This window comes from Ischnura elegans, chromosome 4 (genome assembly GCF_921293095.1).
Source record: "Ischnura elegans chromosome 4, ioIscEleg1.1, whole genome shotgun sequence".
Taxonomy (NCBI): domain Eukaryota; kingdom Metazoa; phylum Arthropoda; class Insecta; order Odonata; family Coenagrionidae; genus Ischnura; species Ischnura elegans.
In genome coordinates, this window is record NC_060249.1 from 20,121,489 (window position 1) to 20,141,867 (window position 20,379).

Sequence of the window (20,379 nt, forward strand, 5' to 3'; positions counted from 1 at the left end):
AGCAATAGGTTTTATGGTGGGTTTATAACCCTGAGCTGCGATCGCTGGTAAAATTCCTTTATTGGTCTGCGTGATGATATGCAAATGGTATGAATAATGCCTTATTAATATTCCTCATATCGGAATACAATGTTGTGTGGAAATTTACTATGCCACTATTTAACTCATCATTATGGTGAAATTCCACGAATTTGAGCCAGAAACAGTGATTGATTTGAGTTATGATAAACCTGAGAGTCCACTAACCTGGACCTAATACTCATCGAATGTTAATTGTTTGGAAAAAATCGGGGAGAACTCGGGGAATTCTTCTAGCGGACTGGAAAAATGTGTGTTTGTCGCATGATGCGTCCAATGACAGTTGGCCCAATTCGTTGAATAGTCACAATGTACTCAAAGCGGAGTAAAATAAAATTGTAATGATATTTTTGTTGAAATGTTCTCATTAATCAAATACTTTTGTTGGAAGCTCTTCTACCAGCAACTTCCCATTACAATGATATTCTGTTAGCATGCTGACCTTACCTGACTATTAGTTAGAACTGCTTACTTGTTAATATTTTCTTTTTCACGTGCTTACAGCTCATTTGGAAACTAGTCGGCAGGACTATTTGTGAACTGAATTTCTATATTACGCCAATGCATTTTTTATCTTGAGTACATCTGGTGTTACTTTTAGTGCCTCGTTGATAACGATTTACGTAGACATTTTGTGATGGGTATCATTCATGGCTTATTTGTAAATAATAGGACAAATTGAATATGCTTTTGCTTTTTTTTCTCTGCATGCGTTAAGTTTTAGCCAAATTTTTATGAAATATATGGAAATTGTGTTAAACCTCACCTTGTTGGTGTTAATTGCATGTGTAGATCAGTGGTCAGTAACATAGTGACCGCATGAGTAAAATTTTCCCAAAAATGCCTATGCTAAACACTGGATATCAGCCTGTAAATAATAGAAATTCCGCTGGAAAACCGGGAAATCTCTTGGAATTTTGCTATTACTATACAATGGGCACCCCGATACCTGAGTTACCCCGGGTGAAGTTGTTGTGAACGAGACTGAAATGTGTAGGGAGTTGGTCATTAGGACAAACCGTTATCTCCGATGACGACTCCTTCGAGTAATGGGAGCTTAAAGACCAGTTTCCTTTGAGCCTCCGATTTCACATCACCAACACCATGTGCTCAACATGGTCAAAAGGTCTGCTATTTACTCTCTGCCCCTTTAACTATATAGATCGGGCGGAGCACTGATAATTCCATCCTCGTAATTGGTGATGGCGGTTTTAATCGCATCGCGAGTCTAGGTACTGTGGTGGGAAAAGGAAGCTATTCAACATGGAGAAGAACCTTTTGAATAAAATATTTCTCTGTTCATAAATTATAAGATAACTAGACGGAAAGAGAGCCAAATTAATATAATGGGTAGGTCTATTAGTGATAATTTCAGCGTTTTCATCAATTATTTTAATCAGTCACTCCGGAATCTTAATTGCTTTTAGATTTTAAATATTAAACGCAATTCTCTCGGAGTTAATTATGAACTTTGTCACGTCCAGTATCAGTTTAATTACAGAGCTTCATGCTAATTTGCACATCTATATTCTGTTATCATTTATGTACTAAATTCCACATAGTAAACGCAATATATTTTCTTCTTTTAAATTTCATTCTTTATTTGCGACGTGGGATAGATAAAAATATGTAAATTTTAGATAGATATTTCTTGCTTCTTCGAAACATTTATACTAAGTTATTAATCGCACGATTTTAAGTGTTTTCGAATTCTCTACGTCACATGTCATTTACACGTTACATTCCTCGATTTGAATTTGTTGTAATTTTGTGTAATTTTAAAGTAGGTGTGTCGAAAAAGTTTATTACCATTTAAAAAAGTGCCCCTAATTTAATAGAATTTGGCTTACGATTTAAAGATGTAGTGATTTATTATTTCATATAACTAATGAATACCAAATTTTTATGCTATTGATGTGAGCGTAGCAAAGCTTGAATGATCGCGAATATGTTTTCTTTCGGTAAGAAGCTAATAAGTTTTCCTTAGGTCGGGACCTTTCAAGAGTGGAAATTTTAGTAATTTATCCGCATCATGTCTCAATTTGTGAAAGAGAATATATTCGTGCTCATAGTGATGTTCCCTCGAAAGAAAAAGTCAAGTTATTCTCATTCATTGCCGCTAGAAATAATCCCCCAGGACCGGTAATCCAAACACGGACCTTGGACTCAATGGGCCGCTTTACAGACTTCTACGTTATCTTAAACTCAATTCAAACTGTAACTATCATCAATGAATTTTGTTCCGCGGCTAAGTAAGCTAGGCTTCATTAGTGAATTCGGAAGGCCTCACATATTCTAAAAAAAATAGTCGACTAGCTTTCCTTTTCAATGAAATCAGGGTGTTGTATTGAGTTAAAGTGTTAGCCAGATTTTGCAATACTCACGCTGGTAATTAATTTACCTTTTTATCGAATCATTTTAACACATTGTACTAATTTACGTTTGTGCAACTAAAGAAATGTATTGATCGAACTGAGCGTATTCTGTTATCGAACGCATTATAGTGCACTTTGTTCCTTGTCCCGGCAAAAATCGAGCCATACCGGTTGTGAACGATGAACTCTGTCCCGGGATTAAAATAGCGACAAATATTTTCTAAAATGTGCAAGGAAGATTGGGGTGAACTTTTCGGACTTATTCTTCCCGAGACTTTTCCCTGAACAAAGACTGGTGAAAGTGTAAACGAACGTATAGTGCTTAGTGCCTGCGGAATATTACCGAATATGGGAGTGCAAGGTGTAGGGTGACTCGGTACAATTGCCGTGACAACTAAAAAACCTGGATAGTAATGTGGTCTGCCCAGAAACCAGGGAAGGCAAAGGTCAGCATTTCGATTCCCGAACTGAGGTAACTTCATTCTGTGATAAATAATGTATATTTCTCCATAGTTTACGCGGCAGGGTTGAGGTCTATCACAACCAAGATTTTTTAGGCTTTCAATTGTCATTAAACGTATAAGGCTTACGTTTCTGGAATTGATAAGTGATTGAACGATGTACGGCCGTTGAACAGTTGATAGAAAATAAATTCCCCAAGACTAAAATTAGGAATTTGTGAACGTGATTTTCCTAATTTTATTATTTTGTCTGTTTCTTGTGTGTGAGAGGGTCACTGGCGTGAGCGGAAGCTTCGCAAACATCAATGTGAGTGTGATTGAGGCCCTCGCGGAAATTTGTTCCTAAGAGCAAATCAGCAAGGTGAGTGACTGAGCTGCGTGATTGTTTTCTTTCATAGTGTTTTACCTTGATTTTCGTGTATTACCTCCCCTGTCAGTCTTGTAACTTTCCACCCCCACCTTGCCCACCAAAGAGTACAGCCTTGGGGAATTTATTTTCTTTCAACATTGGAATTTGTTGATCCTATGTCGAAAATGAAGACTGTATTCACTCTCCACTCAAATTACCTTATCCGACCGTAATAATTTATGACAGGCCTAGGTGCTGAAACCATTGTTGGTGTCGGGGGTGCTCCAGTGTTTTGCATGGATAGTTACATTGCTTAATTATTGGTTAGGATTCGGGTTATCTGCATTGGGTGAAGAAATCATGGAGCAAAGTTGCTCTGTGTATGATCGAGTTGGTTTGGTAGTTTGACGAAAGGCGTCCTATCCCAATGGACCGCGTTCAAATCTCCGCAGCATTTAGAGTAGGAAACCCAATTCTTGATTTTATCCTAGATGGAAGGAACCTTAAGTTCAGCATTTCATCTCATGGGTCGTCAATCCGAGCTCAAACGGCTCCTTAATTTAGGGTCAGGCTGATTTTGACGTAAAATTCTCCGTAGTCTTCCTCAGACTCCAGGATTGTGCTAATGACTCCAGCTGTCGGTCGCCTCTTCCAAATATATCAAGGTGACTCTGCTGAAAGGCGGTTGTTATTTTTTTTGGGTCCGGCAGGAGCTTTTGGTGGCGGAGGGTGTTTAGGTAAGCGGAGGAAAAGACACGGATGGAGAGGAGAGTGGGGTGCAAAGAGGTCTTGTGTGTTTGAGGAATGGGGGCGAAACCTGAAATGAAAGCATCTTTTTTCCCTTCCCCCCCTCCCTGGGTCGACTGACGCCGAGAATAAGTTGCGAATGGCGAGGTTGAGTGTGTGGAGAGAGAGAGAGAGAGGAGGAAGAAGGAACATGTTTAATGAGGGATGGAGGGCTTAAGGAGATAGTGGGGGTCTCTCGTTCTCCGCTATAAGAGAAGAGTGAAGGTGTTGAGGGTGGAGGAGATCAAGGGAAAGGGAGAAGAAGAGGAGGAAGTTGCAGGGGGCATGTCAGGGGCTTTCAAGGGCGCGGACCAGAGAAGAAAAGGAAAGGCCGAGATTTTCTCCTCTCTTCAGCTTCAGCTAGTGCCCGTTCCTCTTATCCAGAGAGGTCCCGTCCATTTTTTTGGTGAAGTATAGTGGACGAAAAAGGGGTTGGAAGAAAAATATTTGGAAATGAAAATGGTAGTAGCTAAGGTGTAGAATGAGAAAGATAAAGTTGGATCGAAATTTGATGTATTTTTATATTATCTTAGCGATCGATTTATTTTTATGAACATCGTGAAACACTGTGAGAAAAAACAAGATAGATAATGTTGGCGAAAGATAAAATAGTACGCAATCAGCTTGCATTGTGTGTGGATGAAGAAAAAAGACTTTGGCATTTTTAAATTTTTGTTTGAAAGTTTTGCCGTATATTAGTCACTGAATTTATATTTTTTCGTTCTGCTCTTAATTGTTTCGTTGATGGATCTTAATCGAGGAAAAGATGACTTTTTAACCCTGAGGCGAAGCCATTGGGATTCTTCTGTTGAATCTCTTTCGGCGAAGTCAAAAATTCTAAGCTTAGAATAAGGGACCGTACCATTATTCATGAATATATGTTGTTTACATGGTCAGGGTTTAGAATGATCTTATCTTCTCCTAATTATCTGTGATCTTATCCTAAATTATCAAACCATAGATCGAGGTCGTGACTCGGAAACTTGCCAAAACATGGCTGGAGCTACCATGTGCATTGCACCTAATTTCAACGAAATGCCATCACGGATCAAGGATACCTTTCTCTCTGTCTTTCATGGTATTTATGGCATTTTTATATTGATTTTCTTTCTGGCACACCGCAAGTAGTGTCCTTACAGTATCCTCACACATTCAGATTGCGATAAGATATTTCTAAAATTAATAAATTTTTAAAATAGTCCTCATTTTAAGATGAACTTTTGATCCAATGTTTGCGTTGGCAGAGTTAGCTTACATTTTCATTCGATTTGCAAATTACCCTTTTAATCTATTTTCTTTTTATAAGATTGCATGAAACTTTTTGTTTTAGGTTTCCTACCTGTTTATAGTCAGCTTCGTGAATTTAGAGAATCGTCTTAACTGAAAGATACGTAAAAATTCTAGCTGACTGCATTTTCTGGGAGTAATATCTTTTTGATCAGCAAGTTTTTTTATATTTTGGTTATCATTATTCGTATGTTCATGCATTATTTTCCATAGGTGGTTGCAGTTACTTGAAGGAAGAGGCATTTAACCACTTTCATATTATAAAATTTACTAAAGCATTGTTATAAGATAAATCTTTCTCGGGCTTCCAATCGTGTCGGAAACTTTATTTCCGCCGATGTTTCGATAGAATACTTTTCCAAGCACTAAGAATTTCCATCATCCATATGGCTGATCGATGCTCACTTCATCAGGTGAACATCAAATTCTAATTCACTCTAAGATTTATGTCCCACCTACCTTCGATACGCACTCCCTATATGTTTTCAATCAGTTTACATAAAGTGGATTTAGTGACTACACTTTGCGATGAAAAAAACTCTATCTCCAAATCGCTTTGCTGAAATTCAAGTCCAACGTAGCCCTAGTCGAAGGAACAGCACTGGAAAGGAATCGATTTTTGGATGACTGGTTTGTGAAATTGGTTGGAGAGGAGGGCAGGGGATAGGGAATGAAAAGAGAAGACGGAGAGCAATGAAAAACACGCCGATGAAGGAGGAGTGGGCAAACAGAAAAAGAGATTGTTAGAGGTGGAAGGATGAAATGGGAAAAAGGGACAGGTCCCTGACGCTGAAGAGGTCGAGTTTTTGCAGGGCTCGGATTTGAGGGAAAGGATTATATTTTTTGCAAAAGGATATTCGGAAGGAAAGGCAAGTCCCCGTCCACTTGTTCCAGTCCCTTTCAGAGTCTTCCTCATTTATGCTCTTTTGCCAATCCCGCCCCATCCCTTCACAGTTTCCTTTGAAAAGAGTGCCTAGCAAAAGGGCATACTGCGACGGTTAAAGCAATCGGACGAGGAAGGGACAGGGAAGAGCAAAGGGCTGGAATGACAAACGTGAGTCAAGAGTCAGGGGGGTCGATTGAAGGGAAGTATTGAAGGAAGAGGATTCCGGGACAGGAGGTGAAGAACCATGAGGCGAAAAGTGTGTGGAAAGAATTGGAAAAGAACTCATCGGCATTCCAGTTGGTAAATTTACCTCGTAAACCATTAAATTGTGATGTATGATCTTAGGATTTCCCGGCGTATCAGGCGTAGAAAAGTTTATCGGGTTTTCCGCCGGTTGATTTTCTCCATGACTCCCATGATGGAAGACATGGAGAACATTAACCGGTGGAAAACCCGAGAAATTTTTCTGCCAATTCAATTGTGATTTTGAGCCTTTATAAATCCTTAAATTTTTAACTTCATTCAATGTATGCCATAGGGTTCAGGTGTTTTTTTTTTCAAAATGAGTTAGGTACAAAATTTGGTAAGGAGGTGAATTTGATTTTCTGCGCGGTGTCCTTTGGCCACCAATAATTTTAAATGCTATTTTTATCAATTTCTGTGCCTAATTCTTATTATAAAAAAACTACTAACAAATGGCTGCTCACACCATCAGGTAAGAAATATTGGCATAGAGAACATAAAAGTTAACTATCTTGCGAGTGCGATGTGGATGTTTTAGTAAAATTTATAGTATGAATTGGATATTGAAATTGAGTCGCTGATGATTTCGGCGCAAAAAAAATTGAGTTGAATTCTGTTATCGTATATGTATAGCATTTTGAGGTGGCGACCTATAGCTATGGTAATTTTCGCCGTGAGTGAAACATGAGCAGGGATGGGTGGAGAGAAACCCTGCGCTGACATTAGCCTCAGCCAAACCAATGGCGCAAAGGGGACCACGGTTTAACGTTCTATCCAATGGACGGAGTGTTGCACTTGAATTGGCCTCAGCACAGAACTGAAGCAGGGATCTGACCAAGGTCCTTAAAGAAGACCTTGCGATCAGGCAACCTCTGAAAGCTTCTGCCACCGCCGAGATTTGGCCTCGGCACCACGGGATGTGTAAGTTTCCGTTATTTCACAGTAATCAAATCATGACATAGGTCAAAGTTGCACGCCCAAGATTTAACATCACTAAGTACCGGCAATATTATTTCTGTTAAACGCTAACCGTAGGATTATTCAGCCTTTAATTTTACCTATAGGTGTAGCTTCTACACCATATAATCAGACTTCAAACTAACCGGAGTTTTCATCCACCTTCAGGTAAAGTTGGAGGCTTTATAATCTTGTGGTTAGCGCTAATCAGACGTAGTGAAACTGGCTCTAAATATATTAATGCATTTCCTCAACGGAAGAGATGATTATTATTCCGAATGAGGATAGGCCGTTCTGTTTCCTACCCCCACTAACCGTTATGAGCAACCACCCTCTCTCGCGAATGTCCCACTTCATCACAGCGGCCGGCTGGACCGTCCGCGCCGCCGCATACTTTAATCTCATCAGCAATCCCATTTGTCCAAAACTTTGAATGCCTCCGTGGAAGAGGCGGTGGTACGGTTGGCCCTGCTTCCATGAGTGGGACAGATAAGAGTGAATAATCAGGAAAGGGGATGAGGATGGAAGGGAAAGAGAAAGAAAGGTTTATTGGGCTCTAACAAATTATTAGACTGTCCAAAGGGAGGTTGCTGAAATTGTACTGTGTAATTAAATGATCGTAGTAAAAATCTGGTGGAGGTTGAGAGATTTCGATTCCATTAGGTTGATAAAGATATGACTGTGAAAGGTTACATTCATTCCGTTTGTATCAATAGCATCAGTATATCAAATTGTATCACGTGTAAAATTGACTGGGTATTTTTACTAAGAGTTAGCCTATAAGTGGTGGATATAATTCTAAAAGTTATCTTTTCCAAAATATTAGAGTCGTAGAGTAAAAACTTAGTCTTAGAGTTTGATTTTTGCCTATCAATTAAATAGTGCGGTGCAACGTTCCGTAGGCAATATTCAAGTATTACCTTGCAGAAACATATGTGCGCTATTTTTAAACGCCTTAATCATCCGGGTTATAAATATTGAAAGAGAAGAAATACGTAGATGTGAAAAATTAAGCTGTCTGGGGAATTGTGTGGAGAGCTGCGTGAAACCAATCTGAGAATTTTTGACCAGTGATAATGATGATTGGATTACAGGCTGTAGTATTCATTTTCCCCCATTAATCCGTTCAATCGGTAGTATTTTTTTTCTAATTACAAGCTCAATTAATATGGATAAATATATCCATTACGGCTATTCTCAAGTAATCCCTTATAAGGTATCGTCAACGCCCTGAGGACGATGGTGGAGTTAGTCATTTAAACGTCGGCAGCAAGGGACTTTCAAACCCCTTATTCATCTCAACTGTTGACAGTGTAAAATTTTTAAAGTAAATACACCGTGAAAATCTTTAAAGAAACAATAAAAGTTATACATCATAAGTATCGTAAACTTCATAAATAAGTAAATTCCCTATGGATTTAGCCTCTTTAAATAATTTTCTACCGAGGGATTTAAAATAAGCAGCTTACTTCAACTTTCATCTTTTACCTCAATTTTTCTTGCAATAATGATATCATCAAAATATATCGACTTTAGGGTTTCGTATGATATCCAAAAGAAAATTACCATCAGTGAAACATCTCATTAAAAGAGTTCATTTATGTGTAGTCTCTTGCTACTCTTCCCTCAGTTGCGTAAGTGGCTTCATAACTTTTTCGAACCTTGTGTCCTATTTTCTTTACGTCTTGCAAAAGTGAAACAGCTTGCTGTCAAAGTGATGCAAAAGTCTAAATTTCAATATCAGAGAAAGCTCGTATGTGTATCTTGTCACCCGAATTCGTTAGATACCTTTCGCAGACAATAAAAGTGAATACCTTTTGCGAAAATTGTCAGATACTTTGCTGTGGCTGGTAAAAGGGGTTGCTGGAATATAAGAGGAATGTCTCCACGAGAAGACATTTCCAATTAACTACGGGAGACTATGAAAGTTTTGCAAGGACACACCACAGGGAGGTTAAAAGCCATCATCAATTCCCTACTAATCCAATTTGAGCGAATGAAGTGTTGAAGCAGTGGCGAAATGAAGGTCTTATATAAGAGGATGGTGAAGTCCGGGAGTGCAGTGGTCGAGAGCGGGAGAAATTTCCATCCGGGGCCGTTGTGGTCGCGTGGGGTTAGAGGGTCCGATGTATGGTCAGCCCTTTGACGGAAGGGGTTGCGGCTTTCCTCTCGAGAATGTTTGCCAGCCCCGCTCTAGTGTCCTGGGAGAGAGAGAGAGAGAGAGAGAGAGACACAGAGTGATGGGGTTCTTGGAGGGCCGTGGACGGTCGAATTATGGTATAGCTCTTAGTTTCCCCAAATTTTCCATCCCCCACGAAACTCTATACCAGCTGCTTTTTCCCCATATCAAGGCTTTCTCACGCTCCGGACGGATGACGAAGATTCTCGTCATTTAGACGCGTCAACCTAAACAATTTTAAAGCGTACAATACGTATTCGTTAGTACGTTTTCAGTTGTTGTTCGTTATTCATAATGAATTGATGCATCATAACGTTTGATTGGGTAAAGTTATATTATAAACATTAGCTTTTTAACCATGTTTAAACCAAAGGAATTACGCCCTAATAGGCACATGTTTCCAATCTCAACACCCAGAATCGGCGTTCCTAGGAATTTTAATACCCCGGTACGCAACGTGTTAAGGCTCCTGTTGCTTTTATGTCCACATCTGCGTCTGCGTAGAATTCATCGAATGTATAATATAGAATAAATAACATAGCTTATTACGTCATAAGCTGGTAAATTAACATGAGATTCCCACATGAAGGTGAAGTTACCTCTCAGCAGCAAATACTCAGTTATGAAATAGAGAAAGTAACACAATCATGTAGGCTGCATTCATTTTCATCTTAGATTAAAAACTATCAATAAAAGCGCTTTTTTCATTCGAATATAACAATTATCCGAATTGTAATTTGCATTTGATATTCGTTTCGTTGCTGCATTGAGCGTATAAATTCTATATCAGTAGGTATGTATATAGTACCTTAAAGTATTCATATCTCGAGTGACGTAACTAGGTATATGCTTTGGGAGGGGATGAGATTGCCTGGGGTGGCGACTCCCACCTCCTTTCTTGTGGGGGTTCGGGAAAATTATTTTTAAATTACATGCCTGTAAACACATTTTACAACATTTTGGCACTAAAAAATTTACTTTAAGCAGATGCAGTTACTATAAGTCAAAAAATAGAAATGGTTTTGAATATTTTTTTTTAATTTCTCTGAGGCTTTGGGGGGATCTATCCCCCCCCCCTTATAGTTACGCCACTGCATGGATCTGTAGATAAGAGTATCATTTTATTTGTGTTCGACATTGCTCGATTATTCTACACTCAGAGTCCATTGAATCTCAACTTTTTGGGTGTCATTCTCTCGTTCTGGACATATGAGTAAACAATGCCAAAGTACTCCTTCCCTTGGGTGACTCGCAAAATTCATGCGCTCTCTGTTAGCAACGCCACTTCCAAGATATTGACGATTGTGTACTCTACATCCGATAGTGTATCGTACTTCCTGCTGATTAAAGCTATAAGAATCATTTTAAAGATTCTAATTTTCTGTGGTACGCCTTGAATATTTCTAATTCCATCATCTATATGAAAAACCTAATGTTGAAGAATCTACTTGAAGTTTTAGCGTTTTGAAAATTTTCCACACTTTTTAAAATATCTGCTGTCTCATGATACGTAGCTATGATTGACTGCTATTTGCGGTTAAAGTAATTTACAGATTCTTCAATAGCAAAAACAATGCCTTTTGCTTAACGTTTTTCTGCCAAAGTCTTAAAAAATGCACACTAGTATTAGCCAAACAATGTATTCTCGTTGAATAAACCATAAAAAATAACTTGAGAACCATTGTTATTTCTCCTTCGTACTTCACCTACATTATCCTTTTTACAGCCTTCATAGTTTCTTATTTTAATGGAATATGATATCAATGTACGCATGAGCGTGAAACATGAATTTTAAAACATGTCCGGCTGAGTAAGATCTTGTTGGTGCAATAGCTGTTTTTAATACTGCCCAGTCGCTTTGTGTTTCGGGGTTGCAAAGACGTTTGGGAATAGATGTGTGATAAATAATATGATTTCTGCATGAACTTTGGACCCTCGGCCTCTGAGTAGTGTTAATGTCGACTATTGAAGCCCAAATTCTTGTGTTTAATTTCGCGAACAAGACATCATCATCATGTGGAAGTTCAAGTGTCCCAGTTTTGTTTTGGCTAACCCCAGGTAAACTTATTTACTTATTTTCCTGCGTATATTTTGTGTTATTCTTTTGCCTTTTAAATATCTTCCTTCAATATCATGCTTCGTTTTCAATAGGGAATAAAAAATTTATATAAACTGAATCATCCAATCTGTAAAGGCTCATATTTACAATAAAATGCCGATTGTATTGGCGATTTGGTCTAAAATATTTGTGAGTGTATTTTATGAAAGTGAACCAATCAGATAATTACGTGAAGCTTGGATTTCTCTAATAATCTCTCTCATAATTGGCAGCAACAATGGTTTTTTCCTCTCTGATGAATCATGTTGGAGAGTCACCGAATTTAACTTTAGCCAATTTAACTAGCATTTTATACATATTACATTTTGTTGCAATGCTGATTGACACGACTATGAACGTAATTTCTTCGTGTTCATGCATCCCGAATAAAGTCTTCCTGATTAAAGGGCTCCATAGATTTTCCGGGTCTTCAGCTGCTTAATTAGCCATTATCTGTCCCTTGAACTTCATAAATCTCATACTTTTTGCATTTTATTTTTTAATGAAAAGGCGGATCTCGGAGAGGGTCTCGAAATGTTTTATTCATGAAGTCTATCCAGCAATACTTTGCGTTGTGCTCTCCAGGGCACTCCTCTCCAATCAATCACTCGACGTGCGTTTTGGAGAGGAATCTCTTTTTCTAAGGGGTGCTGCTCCATGGCAGGGTAAAACTCTCAAGCTTATGAATATTCACGAGTAAATGAGACCCTTAATTTTAGTGAGCATATTAAGAATAAAAAAAACGGAAATAGAAATATTGGGCGTACAAAACTCCTCTTTCATTTGTCTTATATTAACATTATGGCCAGTGGTGCCAACTCCATGGGGCCTGAGAGGGCCCGAGCCCCCTCAAAAATTCGTTTTGGGTGTGAGGAAAAAATGTGTCAGGCTTATCGATTTTCCCCGGAGTGTCCAGATATCGAGATTCGAGTTATCAGGGCTCTAATGTTGATCATATGACTTCTAAAATGCTTAAAAAAACATAAAACTCACTACTTAAAAAAATTCCCAGGGCAAGATCCCCGGTTTGGGCCCCCCCAATATTTTTTGTAAGTTGGCATCCCTGATTACGGCATGCTCTTGCACTCGGAAATATTATCTTAAAAAGCGGACTTTGGTGATACTGAAATATGCATGCTTCATTGGAGGTATACAATATGCATGATCAACATGGTAGATAAACCTTTGGCAGTAATGTTTCCATTTACTGATGCGTTGAGGATAGGTTTCAAATTTCAAATGTATAAACTGATTTTTAACCATAAAACCTCCACCCCGTGCAAAATAGGGAAATTGTTACGTATTTGATTGAAATGGATGGATGTAATTCAATTGAAATGCATTTATTCCCCTTTTTGGGCCGCGATTGTTTAATAGCTCTTCTAATAAAATCAAATTCTTAGTTTTTAAAAAGAAACAGTCGACATGCTTCATCATCGTATGCGACGGAATAATAAACTTAAAGAGTAATACTGCATCAAAAAGTGGGGACGAAGTCACATTTTTACGTCTCATGTATTATAAAAGGCCCGTATGATTTTCTCATCTTAAAACATTTAGAAATAATTCTCGACCGAAAGAAACCTGATAAAAACTCCAACTTTAGGTGTATACATTAATCGTGAAGTAATTTACTTCATAGGTAAATTGTTTTCTTGCATGTAATTATGATTTTCCTCTGTCGAAGAGGATGTATCACTTTTTGTATGTACCTCATACGTTTCTGATGACATAATAAAAGTAATTAACCTTCATATACGAAATAAACATGATACAAGCGTAATGACTTATTGATGATCATGAAATTCTGACTTTGCTATCTATAGTGAGGAAAATTTGCTTGAAGTTGTGATAGCGATAGTGTGTTTTATAGCGGCATTAGCTTTACCTTCAGCTTCATAGTGCGAGTATTAAAAAGAAAATATTTTCAAAAAATAACGGATTTGATTCTACTAATCACGAAAGGTACCAAAGAGACCACAGCTTTACGTCCCGTAAGACGGACGGAGTTCTGTAATTGATGTGCCCGCTATAAAGCACTCAAGCAGGGATAGGGAAATCTCTTAAACAAATCGCCTTCTCCGAGAATAGGTCCCGGGTCCACAAAATGGACAGGCAGAACTCGAGCCGGATTCCTGTAAGGTACAACCAACGAGATTCACTGTAGGGTACAATATGCTTCTTTCATCCTCCGTCAACAAAAAAGAACTGTTCTGTCGAAGGGAGGGGAAAAGAGAAAGATAAGATTGAGGAGTTGGGATATGTGTTTTATTCTGAAGGGTGTGTTGATGAGGGGATGGAATGGGGTGTGGCAAAAACAGATGGACACTGGCTTGCTGGAGTTGGCAACTTGGCGAAGGGAAAGAAGTGCTGCCGTAAAGGAGGATTTTGAGGCAATATTGCAAGAGTGACGTTAAAGTAAAGGTGTCATTGAGTTTACCAACACTCTCGTGTGTCAACAGCCTCCAGCTTATCGCGTATTTGCATCGGTGATGTATGACTCATCGACTCACTGGCTCTTCAGCTGACGGCCTCTTAAACAGTCTCTTTCAGGATGATTCATTCCGAGAGCATATGAATGCGGTGCTTGACGGCTGAAAATGGCAGTCCCCTTCAGCATCGAAACCCTCGTTCAATGGAGTTCTGAATATTGTATTCAACCTCGTCATCTTCAGCTCGTAACGCTTTCATTCCTAGAGAGTGTTTATTCTTGAGTAAAAAAACATTCCTTAGTGATAAGCGGGCACTATTGCCTCACAGATATTAAAGGATACCTTGACGCAGTTCCTTGATTTTAAAATATTTAAAAAACAGCGAATCATGTAATACTATTTTGCTTCTGCAAATATATTTTACTTCAAAACTGATCATCCTACTCTTATAATATTGGCGCGTGAAGTGTTTTTCAGGAAAAAGTCCACCAAGCATACAAGCGTTTAATTTTCCACTCTTTAATATGTGGAAAATTACAAAAGAATTGTATCCATCTTCCATCAGAGTTGAAAAATTCCGCTAAATTAAATCTTACCCTATTGTTTACACTTATCCCTTATTTTTGTAAAGGAGTAAAATCGACTGTATGCTTATAAAATTTGGAAAGTGTGCAAAATCAATGCTGATAAGTAATTTCAATGTAGTTAAATTAATCCATCATAGGAATAACTTTTTATGAATGAGGATGTTACAGTATATACTCTCGCAGACATTTTCCGGAATAAAAAATCCGATTGCGTGGAGCGAGATCACCCACTTAGCCGCTCACCATTGTTCTCCAAGGCAAGATGTCGTTTAGGTTACTTGGAGAACTCACTGCTATGTCCATGGGAGAATTCTTAATGGAAGTACATGGATTTAAGGGAGTTCTACCTTTTGGGATATCCCCTGTGAGTTGCATCGAAGTGGGGTGAAGACCCGAGACTTCCACGTGAAAAGCACCGTATGGTGAAGTATCTACTGGGTACCCTCGTTATTTTCCACCACCCGGATTTTGATTATACGTAATAGATTTAGAATTAGTTTGAGGTACGTGCATTTTATCCGCTGATAAGTTAAGGTGAACGAAAGGGAATGATGAAATGCTTAACAGAGTGGGCGATGAGGGGAAACTTTTGGATGAGATTTGGAGAGAACTGTAGGTCTTGAACCAGCGAGTACTGAGGCGGATGTTTAAAGACTTTTAATAGGGAATAATGTTAAGTATTTGCGAATGGAGAATTAGGATAATAGGCTGCAACCTAATTTGATGACAGCTTCTTTAGAAATAGATAGAAGTGGCAGATGGTCATAGTTTTTCCTAGCTTAGTTTTTTCGTGAGTTCCTAACACTGCTACTAACAAGCAAGAGATAAAATACTGTCGTAATTTGCGTCAGTAAAGTGTGACACTTAATACTTATTTACTGGGGTAGAATGAAAAGAAATCGGCCTTAGTCGGAGAGGAAGAAGAAAGTTCCATTTGAGGAGGAGTAGACGCGTTGATTTCGCTAAATGCTAAAGGTATACCCACTTGAACTGGAATTCACTTTCAATATTTTATTCTGCTCTCCTTGCGCTTGTGTGTGTCATGCGTCGGCTCTGGTATGAATGAGGTCCATGTGTGTCAAAACACTGACGTGTTAATAGGTCGTCGAGTGCTCTTCTTAATAATTGCAATGAATGATATAATATTCGGCTCGTCATTGACTTTAATTACTCTAGAGTTAAAATTTTCTAGTTCCAATCCTAGTTCCGTCCATTTGTGCCAGAAAGCAGATAAAATATTGTCGTAACTTGATTCAGCGTATTGAGATGCTTTTGGAAGAAACTGAATATTTTATGGGGGTGAGACCTGCCCATCCAAGCCAGTATTTTTGTTAGATCGCTGAATGGCTGAACGTGCTATAGATGTTATTTAAATGAAACGTCCAAAATCTCGCATTCGAATACCCGTTGGCGTTCATTTGCACACCACCGTCCCCAAAAACATTTTCCTATCCTGTTCATCTCTACTAATTTGGGTCCCTTCAAATATACCCGTCGCATTTTCAGAAGAAATATTCCTATAATCCGTGGTGAGGTTACTTGGCTCGTATTCTCCATCAAACACTAATTTATAATCCAATTCGAGTGGTCTTACTCCAGAATCACCATTTTTATATTCATCCTCATTTATACTAAAGCCTGCTCGGATTACAGCCTCCCCAAACATCCATGGTTTCCCTACTGATTTAAGTCTCGCGTGATTGTTAGGTTTCCACGGCTATTTTGAAGGGAAATTCGCATCTCTGATTTTGGTAGGTTAGTTAAAACACACTCTTCAACGTTCTTTTTCCTTTTTCGGGTAGAGCCGTCTACTTTTTACGTCGTCGATGCCGTTAAAAACGTATGGATTACTTTACTGAGTACTTCCTGCTCTGAGCAGCCTAATTTCTCCTTTTTCAATGGCCCCTGGCGATATTCATTGGAAACGGATGTTGAACCCCCAACGAGGAGTAATAGGGGCAAGCTGTGCAAACATTCCAATTTTAAAATGGAGGAGGAACTTTCTCGGAGTCCCACGAATACGAAAACTGCCTTTATTTTTATTCCCATGCAAATTTATCTAGTACTTCGCATGTAGATAGATGGCGCAGTTTCTCAAAGCGTTTTTTCCGAAGGCCGTACAATATTTACAAATGGTGAAAAAAATTATATTTTTTGCATCGATGTTGTTCTTACTATAAAGTTCCGCTCTGCCGAATAACTTGGGAGTTATTCCTCATCATGGAATTTCTGTTTTTACTCAATCTGAGGGAATATACATTTTTGTCTAAATGATCCCAGCATTTAATTCTACGAGTATTCTTTCAAACTAGCATAATTACTTTGTGTTAGCGTAGAACAATTTTTTCGTAATCATCCACCAAAGAGAAAAATTAGGGAGATAATGTCATTACACAACGCAAGAAAATAAGCAAGAACATTTCAGTGTTCGTACAAGGAATTACTTTTTTCTGATGCAAAGTAAGTTCTCGTTGGTCAGTTCTTTGGAGTGTAATATTACCCCTATCTGAGGTTTACATTTCATTTTCGCAAGTTAGTTTTTTCTGCTTTATGGAACACATATTAGTGTGATCCCCATAATTAACGGTCTTCAAATTTTTATGACTATCTCTAACAAAGGAGAAGATTCCATTATGAATTGTAATCCAATAATTGAAGTAGCAATTCTCTCAAAATTCTAGTGGAAATAAGTGAATCAGCGAGTAATTGGATGGTGGGGCTGCAAGATTTAGTTATTACGAACAGAAGGGCTTCTGTGATGAAACTTGGCCCGCTTATCAAGCAATGCATTCTCGGCATTACTCTAGTTGGCCGCCCAAATCTCTCTTTCCCTTCTCTTGCGTCACTTTGAGCCTTTCCCTTGGTCCATCTCCACATTTCCAACTGCTTTTGCTATCCCCTCAGGATACTTAATGTCTTCTTTTTCGTCCCTAGGGCGGCTCGATTGCTTGTCTTACCCTACTTCCCTCCCATTCTCTCCCGAATCTTCCGTCACAGACACGAAATATCTTTGCACTTGAAACTTTACTTTCCCCTGCTAAGGTTTATTCTCTCTCTTCGCACATTACCTTTCTCCTACTACCTCCAATCTCTCCATACATATTGCCCATCTTTCCCAAGCGGAAGGTTTAATTCCTGTAGCCTACTCCCATCCATTCCATTCCAGCCTCCCATTTATTTCGAGAGCCTCCCGTAGCCATTCTAGCAAATGTTTGCCATTTTGTTCCACTTCCTCTTACTGCTGGGGCTTTTCTCTTTGCTGAGCTCCCTCTCTCTCTCGTTGCAGCTTAACGATTGTCCGAAAGTTCCTTCTCCCGGAGAAACCTAATCCATTGCACCTCAAATAGACCTCACCCGTTTCCTCGTCCACTCTCGAATCGCCGCCGTGATTAGGACAAAAAATCTTCGCAGGAATGGTATGTGTTTGAGAGGGACTGGTGAGAGCATTTCAACTCTAAACCCACACTTTTGCTTCGCAGCCAAATTGTGCAGGGAGCGCTTCATATGTGCCCCAAGTATAATTTGTTCCCAGAAATTGTATGTTCTCTTTTATTCTTTCCCATACTGCTTAAGAAACACATTACTTTGTGGTGGGAAAAGTGGAGTTCATTATGAAGTTGCCCGATGAAACCGTGAAAACTGTTTTTTATTAGTAGCAAGCGGGTAATTTTTATTCACTGGCATTTGGCAAAGCTAGAGATCATCAAATTGTTCATGAAAGTAGTATAAAAGAGTCGATATCCTTGGATATGATTTCTTGACGAATCTTTATTTTTCGTTAATATATCATGTTAATATTTCGGCTACTTATATTCTTTCCCTATCTTTTTGTCGCATATGATGTCAGAAAATGAGCTCAGAAGGAAGTTCTTGTCACCAACGGGCTGCCACGTTCGCCTTTTTCAATATTGTGTATCTATGGACACAAATTGTATACTTTTTTAACTGCTGAAATGGATTGAATTAACGTGACAGGACCAATACTCTATATTCTTCCGGATTCGCTGCTACTGCCATTGAGAGATTGCAGTAGAAGCCCTGGGGATGTGTGAAGGTACGAACTGGAAGATGGCCGACATGTGCACTCAGCAAATTTTGCGTGCATAAATCTCCTTTTACTACCTCGGTTCATTCACCTGGATCTCCTGCCCGCAAGCCAGCTTGTCTCTATCCCTCTGCCTAAAGCCGCAGTTTGAAACACCTCAGTTTCCCTCAGCCATCTATTTAACTCCCTTGCCCTTTACCCAACTGTGATGGAAACCCCTGCATTTCCTCCGACTCTGTGAATAGAATTGGTGCTCCTGCATCCCCATGTATCCTTCAAGGTTTTCGGACGTTTTGGCCGTACTTTGGTGAGGGAGGGAAGGACTTCGAAATAATCCGTCTGCGTTGGTTCAAACCCATTCCCTCCGAAGCCCTATCTGTCTCTGGGAGGATGAGTTGGTTGAGGATAGACCTCCCCAAGGTCCTTCGTTCTCTCCTCTCCCGTGCAGATTCATAGCATCGTCCCTTTCACCTGCCCGCGAATAGGGAAATATCTTTTGAACTAAATTGATTTCGGGTTTGCCGCCGAGGCAGGAAGTCTATTTTTGCCGACGTTTCGATAGTCGAGTCGTCCGTCGTCCTCAGGCCTCATGGAGAATTTTGCCTGGAATCAAACCAGATACAAATGAATCGCTATAATTCACCTGTAAAAATTGGAATGTTCATCGTTTGACCTACGTTAGGTTTGCTATCAACTTATCAGAATAGGTGTGTGAGATGAATTGAAAATCTCGGCCACTTAAGAAAAGGCCTACACAACTCTAGTATGATCAACCTTAGAGTTCGCATCTCTTGTTTGGGACCCACATTATAAAGGAGATGTGACGAACTTGGAGAAGGGGCAGAGAAAATATGCTTTGTATGTGTTGATAAAGCACAAGAAAACGGAGAGCGTTTCAGAAATGCGCAGATTCTTGGGGTGGGAGAGTTTATATGAGAGAAGGAAAAGGAGCTGGCTATAGTAATAATAATAATAATAAAGATTATGATAATGACAATGACAGTGACAATGATAATAATATGCCTTAATTCGGGCAAGGTTGAGACTAAAAAGTCCCTTCTTCCACCATATTAAAAAAAAGGTATGTAAACCTCTGTGGTATGTTTAAAATAATGAGTGGGGAAAAAGCATGGAAAGAGTTTGGGAAGGAAATTTCAGAACCCAGCTTTGTCGGTAAAAATGATCACCTGTTCAAGATAAAGTGTCGATCACAAATTACAGATGCAGAGCAGTTCTCCTTCTTGAATAGGACCATAATGGACTGGAACGACCTACCAGCAAAACTGTTTGAGCCCTTCCCGAAAAAATTAAATATTTTTAAAGAGCGATTAAAGAAGTAGGGAACAAGGGTTTCTTATGATGTTTTCAATTGTTTTTGCATCGCATGTTCATGTTACCACCAGGATAGTAGTACACTTGTAACAATTCAATGATACTAAGTTATAATAACATAGAAATCAGACCAGCGTGCATTATTTCTTTATCGTCAGAGTGTCTATTATTTTTTAGAAGTTTTCCATTTTGAAGACATCGAAAAGTCGGTATTGAATGAACTAATGCCGCGGCTGAGACTTTCTGCATAATGTTATAAGAAGATATAGCCGATTTATTTCTCA